This window comes from Dermochelys coriacea, chromosome 21, assembly GCF_009764565.3.
Source record: "Dermochelys coriacea isolate rDerCor1 chromosome 21, rDerCor1.pri.v4, whole genome shotgun sequence".
Lineage (NCBI taxonomy): Eukaryota > Metazoa > Chordata > Testudines > Dermochelyidae > Dermochelys > Dermochelys coriacea.
Genome location: NC_050088.1, coordinates 7,123,085 through 7,135,521, shown reverse-complemented (window position 1 = coordinate 7,135,521; position 12,437 = coordinate 7,123,085). Strand labels below are relative to the sequence as shown.

The 12,437-nt window shown below is 48.5% G+C and overlaps 2 protein-coding genes across 6 annotated transcripts in view; one reads left to right on the top strand and one right to left on the bottom strand.

The window, feature by feature from the left end:
* Positions 1–12,437, bottom strand: part of RBBP5 (RB binding protein 5, histone lysine methyltransferase complex subunit) — a 168,345-nt gene that overhangs the window by 72,082 nt on the left and 83,826 nt on the right. The window contains exon 15 of one of the 5 annotated variants that reach the window (XR_006276468.1): positions 4,342–4,454. The exons of the other annotated variants lie outside the window; for them this stretch is intronic. The gene's annotated coding sequence lies outside the window, so the exon portion shown is untranslated. Of the gene's footprint in view, positions 1–4,341; positions 4,455–12,437 lie in introns of those variants that run through there. 5 annotated transcript variants of the gene reach the window in all.
* CNTN2 (contactin 2) overlaps positions 7,145–12,437 on the top strand; it is a 42,627-nt gene continuing 37,334 nt past the window's right edge. The window contains exon 1 of the mRNA XM_038379860.2: positions 7,145–7,407. The gene's annotated coding sequence lies outside the window, so the exon portion shown is untranslated. The remainder of the gene's footprint in view (positions 7,408–12,437) is intronic.

Sequence of the window (12,437 nt, the reverse complement as noted above, 5' to 3'; positions counted from 1 at the left end):
GAACTGGGGCGCTGGCAACATTCCAAAATCAGCCAGCCAGGCCCATGTGGGGTGTTCCCGACAGGGTGGGCCACACCCCCAGGAACTCTGAACAACCCTCTTCCCCCACACCAGGTGGGGTGAGCTGGTCCTGCAGCCACACCAAAGTGCTACAAATCAATGTCACATTTGAGGAGGCGTGGACTCTGAGGGCATGTCTACACCACCAGAAAAACCCAAAAACCTTTGTGGGAGCAAATCTCAGAACCTGAGTCAAATGACTCTGGCTTGCACTACAGGGCTAAAAGTGGCAGGGTAGATATCCCTGCTCAGGCTGGAGCCCAGGCTCTGAGACCCCGGATCGGGGGGGTCTCACAGTCCAGGTTCCGGCCCGAGCCGAAACGTCTACACAGCTATTTTTAGGCCTGTAGTGCGAGCCCCCGTAAGCCTGCGTCACCTGACTCAAGCTCTGAGTCTCACTACGGCGGGGGGGTTTCTTTTGTGCTGACGTACTCTCAGTGTAGACGGGCGGAAGAGACAACTGCAGACTGAGCCCAGGGTTTCTCTTATTTCCTTTGCATTCAGTTCTGCTCAAGTCAATTCTGACCTTATCCCCTAGCCACCAGCATCGCTGCTCTCCTCAAGGGCGTTTTGCACTCCAAACAGTGAGGACATGGATAACTGATGAGAGAGTCAGCTGCAGGTGGACTGCGTTCACTCCCTGGAGGGAAAACCACTCGGAAGCTCAGATTTACCATATAACAGATCAGACCACTGGTTCCATCGAGACTGGTAACAATCTATCGGCAATGTTTCAGGAGAAGGCAGAAGCAACGAGATCCGTCATCTAAAGTGGAGATAATAATTCTTCCTTACCTTACAGGGAAGGATAATGGAGGATAAAGTCATTAATATCTAGATTCTACAGTGGTGGGGGCCATATGGGACTGCCTATAAGTCACCCCCTTTTGAGGAGAACTCCCTGGATCCTCCAAAATATCAGATGATCCAAGTCAACAGATCAGTAAAAAAAAAAAAAAAAAAAAACTCTGCCCACCTTCTCCTGCTGCCTCCATCATCGATAAAGGAAACATAAGATATTTATTAGCCAGAGGTGACTGATAATGGAACCATTCTCATCTTTTAAATCAATACTGAGAGAGAGACATGCACACATTAGCCACAGTCGCTTTTTATGGCAGGATAACCATACCCACTTCTTCTTTGACCTCTGCCTACCCTCCCGGGAGTCTGGATCAATGTCAGCAGACTGCCTTAAATTAACCCCTTTGGTGGAATGGCGGCTTCAGTCCGTTTCCCATCACTCTAAGCAAGAGTCATCCTCTCCTCACCCCAGGGACACAGCGTCAGATGACCACCACCTGAAACCCCCCCCCCAGCTGATTTGACAGTACTGACAGATTGTCACCTCCACGCCAACCAAAACTTTCTAAGAAAACCAAGCCCAGCCTTTGCAGCAGTGACGTGGGCAGAACTCATATCAGTGACATTTGCGGGGAGGAAGTGGGTTGGTTTTTAGCTGTGATAACAGGGGAAAACAATTAGGCGTCTTCTGTATTCTGGCTCCAGAACAAATTATAATCTGGGCAAATGCACTCTGCCTGAAATTCCTTCTGCAAACCTGTAGTGCCACTAATTTTACCTGCTCTGTGAAGGGAGTGAGAACACCCATCTTAAAGAGACATGCTCCTCTGCAAAGGAAGGTGCCCAGATACCACAGGGATGAGCTCAATATAGGAAGCTAGACAGACAGGCAGAGTCTCCCTACACTCAGTAAGCTGCTTCTAGTCTTTGCTGCCCACAAGAAAGGTTTCTCCTGCTCTCTCCATCTGTTCCATCCCCAGAACAGGCAACTGAGACAGCAGCATGAGCTTCTCCAACACTGCCCGGCCATTCTCCTTCAGGCTTGACCTGGAGCAATCTCCGTCTCCATGGCCCATTCAAGACTTTGGCCTCTCTGCTGAGAGAAGGATAATGAGTGATGTGGCCACTAGTCTGCTAGAACCTGAAATGAGACCCAAAAAGCTTATATCACTTGGGCCGCACTGAGCTGGCCTGGGGCGACCGGTCCTATCCGCTGTGCTAGAAGAAAATATCCCATTCGTTTTATAGAAGCTTTGCTTGTTCACCTGCCATGGGCACAACAAAATCCCCTTCTACCTCCGGCACTCTCAGCTGTACCGACAACCCCTGGAATCACAACCCCTCTGCCTCACCGGTCACCAGGCTCTCCATCTCTCCCTCCAACTGATTTACAGCCCTGGCTTTTGCGGCAGTTGGCTCATGTTTCAAACATTCCATCTGGGTTTCCTCTAGGCTTGCCCCACCGTTAACCGTAATCAATGGCCTTCTGTTGTGGGATACGGTCCTGGCACAGGGAGGCTGACAGATTCCAATCTGTACGTTTCTGTCTGACCAGCAAAAGCACCGAGGATTATCAGAGAAATCACGTACGCAGCCATGTATGGCACACATGGCTCACTTGCTGTGACACCACCAAGTCCTTGCAGCAGGGGAGTGCATGGTATTGCCCTCCAGCACAACGCTCAAGGCTGGATATGAGCACATGCCAGGCTGATAGCTCAGTGGAGCTGAGCAGTAGTGCATCTCAGGGCTCCCCTTCCACTCCAGGGTACATGGTATGTGCGGAGAAGGGGCACACCAAAGGAGACCTACTTAAGTGGGATGCTCATCGTGTCAATATGGCAGGTGACTCCGCACGCCTCTCTCCTTCCTGCTACGTGGCAAGAGTAACTGGTGGCCAGATTCAGAGAGTCTGAGGCCAGAAGTGCTCATCTTGTCTGACCTCCTGCATAACCCAGGCCAGAGAACTGCCCCACAATAATTCCTAGATCAGAGCTTCTAGAAGAACATCCCTTCTTAATTTAAAAGTTGCCAGTGATGGAGAATTCACCACGATCCTTGGTAAATTGTTCCAGTGGTTAATTACCCTCCCTGTTAAACATTCACACCTTACTTCCAGTCTGAATTTGTCTAGCTTCAGCTTCCAGCAATTGGATCATGTTACACCTTTCTCTGCTAGACTGAAGAGCCCATTATTAAATATTTACTCCCCATGTAGATACTAATATAATCAAGTCACCCCTTAACCTTCTCCTTGTTAAGCTAAATAGATTGAGCTTCTTGAGTCTAGCACTATAAGGCATGTTTCCTACTCCTTTCATCATTCCTGTGGGTCTTCTTTGACCCCTCTCTAATTTATCAACACGCATCGTGAATTGTGGGCACCAAAACTGGACACAGGAGTCCAGCAGCAATTGCACCAATGTGTCAGGCAGCTCCACACAGCCCTCCTGCTACTACGGCAAGGCCTCCTGCTGGCCACGTGGCAGCATCAGATGGCTGGCATGCCCCACGGCCTGCTCAGCACTTTTCACTTTGACATTGTGTGTGCAACACGCCACACCCGGGCTGGGCCAGGCCAGATAAAAGCCCCATTACAGACATCACTAAGCAGAGCTGACCTCCCTTCTATCCTGTGTTAAGCCTGCTTCCTCCCCTTATAGTGGCAAAGGCCACAGGTTACCGCACATCTCGGTGCACGGTATGATGCGCTCATTCTGATCTAGGAGCATTTCACATGCACTTTGCACAGGATGACTGCACAAGATGCACGGCCATGGAGAATTCACAGATCCTGTGTCTGTAAATCACTGTGTAAACTCAGGGACTTGTATAAATTATTGCTATTGACACTAGAGCAATGGTTTCCCAATGATTAAAAGCAAAGAGAGTGAGCAACCCCTCCTCAGACTGAGGCTATTCGTGCAAAGCACCAGGGACTGCTGAATGGAATCCACTCACTGCCAAAAGCATTGGCACTATATGTGTGCAGAGATTTGCTTCAAATCCAGATTCATCACCCTCCCTTGCTCACCGTGGAATGAAACCGCACTTCTGTGTGGCCGTGGTAACAGTGACAAAGTACATCTGTCTATGTTATTTCTTTGAAGCCCCTCAGCATAATATACAAGTGCCAGCAATAGACAGCCTGAAGGGTCCAAGAAGCTCACCCAGAAACTGATAGACCAATGACAGTAGAACCTCAGAGTTACAAACACCTTGGGAATGGAGGTTGTTCCTAACTCCGAACAAAATGTTCTGGTTGTTCATTCAAAACTTTACAACTGAACATTGACTTAATACAGCTTTGAAACTTTACTGTGCAGACGAAAAATGCTTTTAACCATCTTAATTTAAACAGAAAAGCACAGAAACAGTTTCCTTAATTTATCAATTTTTTTTAAACTTTCCCTTTCTTTTATAGTTTACATTTAAGACAGTACTGTACTGTATTTGCCTTTTGCGCAGGAGGGTTTCTGCTGCTGCCTGATAATGTACTTCCAGTTCCAAATGAGGTGTGCGGTTGACCGGGCAGTTCGTAACTCTGAGACTCTATGGTATACCGACCCACCAAAGAAATGCAGCCATATCTGGGGTGAAACAAAGCAGATGCTTAACAGCACACAGCAACCTGGCACAACAGTTTAGAGCAAGAACTGAAAAGGAATCTCGTATCCATTTTGAATCTGGAGGGAGAATTTGAGACAGAATGTATATTCTTCTGTTGAAATTTGGTAGAGACACTGGGTTAACCCCACTAAATACTGCAAAAAGCGCCAGGGGATTTTCAATACTACCCTTAGTGCTCAGATACTACAAAGATGGGTGATACAGTACAGACAAACCAATCAACCCTGGGTTTACATCTCATCTGAAAGCATACAGTTAACCTGTGGAATTACTCTTGCAGGAGTTCAGCCAGTCAAACTCTGGCAATTGGCAGGACCAAGGAATGGATAGATACAGGAGAGGAATACAGAACATCTTGTTTTTTCCTTTGCAAGAGGACCCACTGAGTTGCAAAACAACTTTCCTCCTTCCCACTCCCAGTTGGCTGAAGGACACCGGACTTCTGGAGTCCAGCCAATCAATTCAGAGACACTAATGCATTAATTACTCTTCTGTAATGGCAGGCCATTAATGAATGGACAGACCCAAACCTGGTCTCTACATTATTAATTATCCTACACTGGAGCCAGGGAGGGCCAGATGGAATGGATAGAAAGCGAGGGGTGGTCTCTGCAACCTTCCCCAGTCTCCCCCTCCCGATCCAGAAAGGTGCACAGTCTGATTCGAGAGCTGTTTGATTAGCCACCCTAAATTGTGTTGCCATCAGATGGGAGTTCAGGGCATATTCATCATTGCATAGCACGCCCCGAGGGCTGTGTGGAGAGTTCCATCTGGGAGCAGTGTCCAGTTTCACCATGTGCTTTGCAGCATGGTGGAATATATTAATTAGCACAGGGGAGTGGAGGGGGCGGCCAGGCCAAAGTCGTGATGCAGCTCCGGGTGGTAGCGACAGCCAGCGGTTATCATCTACAGCCGCTCGGGGAGGAGGGGTCTGTGAAATGAGTCTGGGATCTCAATCTAGCCCCCTCCAGGGACAAATGTCTACATCACAAACCAACCAGCACCCTTTGGGCAGTCTCAGCAGAGAGGCCAAGGATGAATGGGCCACGGAGAGTGAATTCCTGTCTTGCCCTGCAGAGGGATCTCTCCAGGGTGGAAGCGAGGTGGGCAGCCCTGCCCTGATGCCTATGCTGCACCTGACACCTCCTGTCTCCATGGCTTGTGGAGAAAAATCATGAGCCAAATTCACAGCCTGGTGGAAGCAGACACCGCTCTGTTGAAGTCAGCGGCATTGCACCTGCTTGCACCAGGGTCCCAGTGCCCTCTCCCATGCTCTGGCTATGTAAACATGTGAACAGAAAGACCTGACTGTGGGGGCAGAGGGTGACTCTGCTTTTATTCTCCATATTCATCTTATTTCTGATTTGGGGAAGATAAATATTTTCAGTTGCTAGCGGAAAAAAAAGGTTTGAACCTTAGTTCAACCAGTGACTGTGTGCGCAGGTCCCCGGGAAGCAGCGTGCTTTGAAATCCCCCTCGCTCTGGGGTTTCAGTGCCCTCGGGGCATAGTGAAGCCGATTTGCTAACTCACAGGCATCCCTGCCACACCTCACGCAGAACGGTTTTACCTTGATAAACGTCTCGCCTCCCCCTGGTGTCTCTGGCTACAAAGGCGGAAGGATGGGCTCGTGGTTAAGGCACTGGGCTGGGAACAGGAAACGTGCATTCAATTCCCAGCTCAGCCACAGCCTCCCTGTAGGACCTTGGGCAAGTCATTTAAATGCTCTGTACGTCAGTCCCCATCTGCAGCATGGGGATAGCGATCCTTCCCTCCCTACCTCCCAAGGCTATTGGGAAGATAAATCCATTACCGTCCGTGAGGTGCTCAGACATTCCTGACATGGGGGGCAGACATACGCCTAGACAGAAATAACATTTACAAGGACACGTCAGTGGAGATCACTACAGCATCTGCTTCTGGTGCAAAGTGGAGACCCCGGCTTCTGTAGGCAGCAGAGAGTGTCCTGGACCCCAGGCCCGGAACATGAGAGGAAGTTTATGAACTGGGTCCGAGCTTTGACGTTAGCCTTCTCTCTGTAATGGGACAAAACTGGAACATGCCCCTCCCTCCCTTCACACTTGTGGAAAATTTGGATCTGAATGTATTTTAAGAGATGGGCCGGAGACCTAAAGTCAATTCCCTTCCTCCCCATCTCCAAGTAAACTTGGCTTCAAGCAGAGTTTCCCCCTCACCAGCAGCATGTCGCAAGGTGTTGAGCCAACAAATCAAGGCTTGCATAATTCTGTGCCCTGCTCAGTGAGGTTCCTCAAGATCTCAGGCTAAGGGGGTTCCACTGGGTCTAGTACCCGGTAATACATTTTGTGAGGCATGACCCTCTCATGGCAAATTCACCCTTATATCCCAGCCCAGGACACAGAGCCCTTCACTTCCCAGTTCGCACCTGCGAGGCTATAATCCTGGAATTCTATCCCTCCACTTGCTTCTCCCTCGCACCATGTGCCTCCCTCTGCCCTACTGAGCAGGAGACAATCAATACAGGGCCGGGGTTTCCTGATCCAGGCTGATGAGAGCAGCAGCTCAGGCTGAGGTAAAGCATGAATTATGTATGATGCTGCAAGTCGCCGGCCCTCTCTGACTGGTCCTTGGACCAAGGCAAAGGAGGTAAAGACAGAGAGCGAGCAAGAGACCACTCTCCAGGGACCCAGAGTGTTGGCTGAGAGGGAGCGAGCAAGCAGGGGAGGGCGGGGAGGGAGGAGCACATCCTTATGCAGAGATGCTGCAGTGGCTTTGGGCACACACAGCCAAGCAGCAGCACAAAGCAAGAACTCGCCTGAAGGAGGAGAGCGGGCAGGAGAGAGGAAGGTTGTTGCAGCATCGAGGGCTCTAGGATCTCCCCTACATACACGCCACGCACATGCACACACACCAACACACGTGTCATCCAGCCCAAGGTAAGTGGTCTCTCTCTGCGCCTTGATTTGGGGTGGGGGGAGAATTATCTGGATTTCAGGGAACCATTTCTAAGCCAAGCTAACTTTCCGTGACCCCAGGGTGATGCTCATCTTTTCCAGGGAACATGGCACTGGTAACACCTCCTAGGGCACCTGCAAGCCACCCACCGGCTCCATAAGGGGATGGTCTAAGGCAACAGTGTGGGGCTGGTTTTGTGTGTTTATCAGATGGTGATCATTTTGCAGGAAATGCAGGCACTGGCTGTGCTGGAAAAGGGATGGGGGTGGAGTGCGTGTGTGTGGGAGGGGGGAATCCAAAGAACATGTCCAGGAATGTGTCAGTTCTGGTGGAGGAATAGAGAGAGCCTCATCCAGCAATTTCAAAACTGACAGGGCTGTAAAGCTGAGGCTGCTTGTGTGGAATACTGCTGGGTTTTACTGCCCTGCTTTCACGGTGTGGTATTACATTGGGGGTGAGGGTGGCACTTTAAAGAGACCATTGCTATGATCATAGCTCCTGAATTTCTGATTCGGAGGGCAGGGAGCATAGAGTGCAGCTCATCAAGGCAATGTTCCTGCCCTCTCTGTAGAACTCTTCAGGCTTGCACCCAAGGAAGCTTGTAAACACAAGCTGGGAGAGATCTAGAACAGGGTGCAGGCAGAGGGGTGTGGTGAATCTGAGTTCTCCACTGCAGAAAGAGGGGATCAGAAAGACCATAGCCACCAGCGTCCCTCCTCCTGTCCCTGCACCAATTAGAACTCCAGAGCTCAAGCAGGAGGGCAAAAGTTCGGGCTCTTGTATGTGCCCGGAGGATACTTGTCCATGCTTCAGGCTGGTGAGGGCTTGTGTAACGTGTCTGGGTGCTACAAAGTGCTACAGCTGCACAGGGCACTGGTGGGGCCACAGTGATTTTCAGTGGGGTTTGCCTGAATTAAGTCACAGGTGAAAGCCTCCATGCTGGCCCTGCAACATCAAGCAGGAGCAAAGAGAGGGATGGATGACATGCAGGAGAACACAGGCAGCAGGGGCTAAGGGCTCCTCTTGGCCTTCTTCGCACCCAGGCATTCAGGATGGGGGGTCAGTGCCAGGGTGAATGCGATAGTGGCTGAGGCAGTTTTCTGCAGCTTGTGTTTTAAAAAGTGGGTCTCACCCCTTGCCCGATTATCCCATCCACTCCTGGTCCACTGACTTCCCTACAACTTAAAAGGGGTCTCCGGGACTTCAGAATCATGCATTTATTTCATGGGGCAGGGAGGGAGATCATTTAAAATTAGCTTATTTTTCTTTAAAGGAAGGAACGCTAGTTGATCCCTTGGACAGGAACTAAAACCCTTCCCAGCCGTGTCCTGGGCAATTCCCCTCCCTCGCCAGCCCTGCTCTAGTGCAACTTTGGGCAGGGAACCTCACTTTCTGATGCAACTAGCAAGCATCAGCCAGTGCTACCCATAAGACAGCAATCTGGAAATGAATCTTTCCTAAATCCAATAAGACCCACTAATCATTTAGTGACACTGTCTAAGAGCATTGGCGGCTGAGAGCACGCACACATGCTAGCCCAACACCAATGCATCCTTTTGTTTCAATTGGATTCTTCTTCACTTCCTGTCCTAAGCAGTGGTGTCCTGTTAATCAGCTTCTAAGAGCCAACCAAGCAGTGGCTGAGAATGGGGTCAATGAATCAGTAAAGCACTGGGTGAAAAGTGCACTCGGGGTAAGATAATGTTGAACTTCAGTGGAAGTCTCATTGTTGAGTCCTCTTCAGTCAACAAAGCAGGGCAAGAAAAGAGTCCATCTGGACTGTTTCCCTGCTACTCCAATTCAGAGAGGGGCTGGGTTTAAAAACTGGCAAACCTTGACTTGTCAGCTGAGGACGGTGATAGCCAAACTCTGGGTTGGCACCATCTCCTCCTCTTCCAAAGAGCCTGCATCCCTTACACACACAACATGCTCATTTAACCACTGGGCTACCAGCATTGTAAGCTGAAGTGTTTTGGGTCATGTGTACTTTAAGAGGAGGTTTTAAAAAGACATCTAAAGAATTCAGGCACACAAGCCCCATTGATTTTCACTGTGCTCCTAAATACCTGAAGCACTTGTGAAAATCTTTTCCCTCAAAGTGCCCTGCATGTTGCGAAGAGAGTATTGAGGCTAACCTCTGAGGGTAACTTTTGAAAGTTACCCTCAAGTAAATGTGTCATAATATTCTACAGTTGCGGCCCAGCACGCTCCATCTTAAAATAGCAATGATGCTGCAAGGCTTGTACTGAGTACTCTAAAATTCTCTAGGACTAGGTGATCAGGAGAGTGGGTCTGCTCAGACACTGTCAGCCGGAAAAGCTCACATCGACTTTACAGTGTGGTTTTAGCTTGTGCTGAGCTGGAAAAAACATCCCCTTTTTTCCGTGAATTGGTGAAAATCCAAAATTCCTTCCAGCCATGACTTTCATCCCTCACAGGCCAAGGGTGGGTTTTCCCAGGCACAGACTCCTGCTCTGTCACAAAGGGCTGTCCTCACAATGTAAACAAGTCCCCCTGTGGAAGAAGCTCACTAGAAATTTGCTGTTAGGTCTAGAGAGTGATAAAGTTACATTTCAGAAGTCTGTCTGTTGGCAGAAGCGGGATCTTGCCCCAAAACAATGCAAACACTCAAAGAAATTCAGCTCTGAGGTTTGACCTTGTGTGATCCTCCTCTCCAGCCTCCAAAGCTGTGTTCACTTCTCTTTGAACACTGGCCTTTGTCTCGCCCAGGAGGAGCTCACGAAGTGAAATGGCCTCTCCTTACTAGGGCCAGACAGGCACTCTAGGGAACACAGGGATGAGAACCTGCAGTTACCAGTGGGGTCTATGGAAGCTATATTTGCTCAACATCAGGGCTTTCTAGAGGCAGCATCTCCTAGTAGCAGGGGGGTAAGCTGGAGAAAAACTCCTGTTCAAAGTGGAGAAAGCAGTAGGCTAAAGAGCACCATCTGCCCCTGAAGAACTGAAATCATGGCTCACTAGTGCACAGCCACTCCCCTTCCCCGGCCTGACAGCCCCACCCTGCCCTGTGGAAACACGCCATGGAACACCACACTTACCTATAGTCTCTTCAGTCTTTTCTCTCCCTTCTAGTACCCTCTTTTTCCTCCCTTTTCTTTCCCTCTCACTTCCTTATCTTTTATCATTTTCTTTATCTTTTCTTCTTTCCTCCCCTTTCTTTTCCTTCCCCTCTTCCCTCTTTTTTCTTTTCCTTTCATTTTTTTCTTCTCCCCCTCCATTTTCTTGGCCTCTCTCATTTGTTTTTATTCTCTCTCTCTCTCTCTCTCTCTCTCCTTTCTTTCCTTCATTTCTTAATCTGCTACTATTAATTATTTGCATTGTGTTAGTGCCTAGAATTTGGGTCAAAACAATGGGTTTTTGTTTGGTTGTTTTTTTTTTTTTGTTTTGTTTTGGACAGAAAACTGGTTTTGACCAACATTTTCAGCCACCTCTACTCAGGCTTCTGTCCCAGCTCGTAGTGCAACAGCCAAGGGAGAGCGACAAATTGCCACTGGGGGTAGGATCAGGTTACACACAAAAATTGCCTCAGTGGCATGAATGGTTATTCTTTAGCTTTCAAAACACAAGGCACACACAGAGCTTCGTTTCAGCCTCTATTTTTTTATGATTTATGTCTAGCGCCCCAGTCAGAGTGCGACTGTGCTAGGTACTGTACAAACAAGTCACACAGCTGAGCACAGTGCAGAATCTATATACAACAGAGTACACCGTTCACACCCATTCAAACATGGGCACCCATGTGAAAACTGACTTTAGATAAATCAAAGCAAGGCCAGTTTTTCAGGTTTTCATATTTCATTGCATACCTGAAGCTTATTCTTTAGGGGGAAAACATATACAAGCCCCAACTTGTTTTAATAAAGTCTTAATACATTTTTCAAGTGCTATGTTCATTAAGAACTTGAACCAAGGATTCATTCCCAATAGGCAACTCCCTGCCCTAAGCAACCATGTTAAACCAGACCCAAGGTTTCCAACAGAATTTTGTCTGGCCTTTAGAGACTATGTCGAAAGGCTGTCCCATCTCTGTAAAATGCTTTGAAATTTTTGTTCAAAAAGTAGCAATTCCAGCCAGCCACCTGAACACCACAATTGCCACATGCTGCACCTCACAGCCACTTGGAACTTGACAGCAACTACAGGGACAGATCTTCCCTGAGCCAAATGCACAGGATTCCATTGCTCTTGCTAAAGCAGAATTAGTGTTTGCAATACAGGGCCTATGACATACATATCCTCACTTCTGTTTCCCTGCAGTAGAAGGCAGTTGCGCTACATACACTAGTCAGAATTATTAATCCATTGGGCAGCTGGCATTTTGCTTGTCCCTTGGGTTGTTTGCTTGACAGAGGTTTCCCTGCAGCTATTCTGCGCAGTTGTGGGCACGATCCCTTTCCTCAACAAACCACTGAGCTATTACCATCCTTGGCAAGTGAGATTTCTAAAACTACCAGAGCCTTTACTGCTCTGCAAACATTATTCCCAGGAGTATTACATCCATGTGGTTGGATTCCTGGGAATGGCAATTGGCCTTTCTGAATGTGGGATTCTCTGTAGGAATGAAAGCACGTGGCCAGACATGTAACCATCTACCAGTTCTCCAATGAACAAGCAGATTATCTCAAACAAGAAAACAACCGTGCAATGTTGTCATGTAATCAAACACACACGCTAAAGACTTAATAATTAACAGGGGGGGGGTTTCAAGGATGGTTTTAGAAACAGGTTAACAGCAGAAGTTCAGAAAGTAACAAAAAAGTACCACAGAGAAATCATATGAGGCAAACAGAGGCAGAAAAAAAATTCTAAAAATTATCTACATCAGTCTTTCTATAAATCAGGGCATCACATAGCATGTCTATGCTGCAAAAAAACCCACAGAGCAGCCAGTCAGAGCTCAAGTCAACTCACTTGGGCTTGTGAGGTTTGCAGTACGGGCTAAAAGTAGCAGAAGAGACCTTCCCGCTCAGGCTGGAGCTTGGGCTCCGAG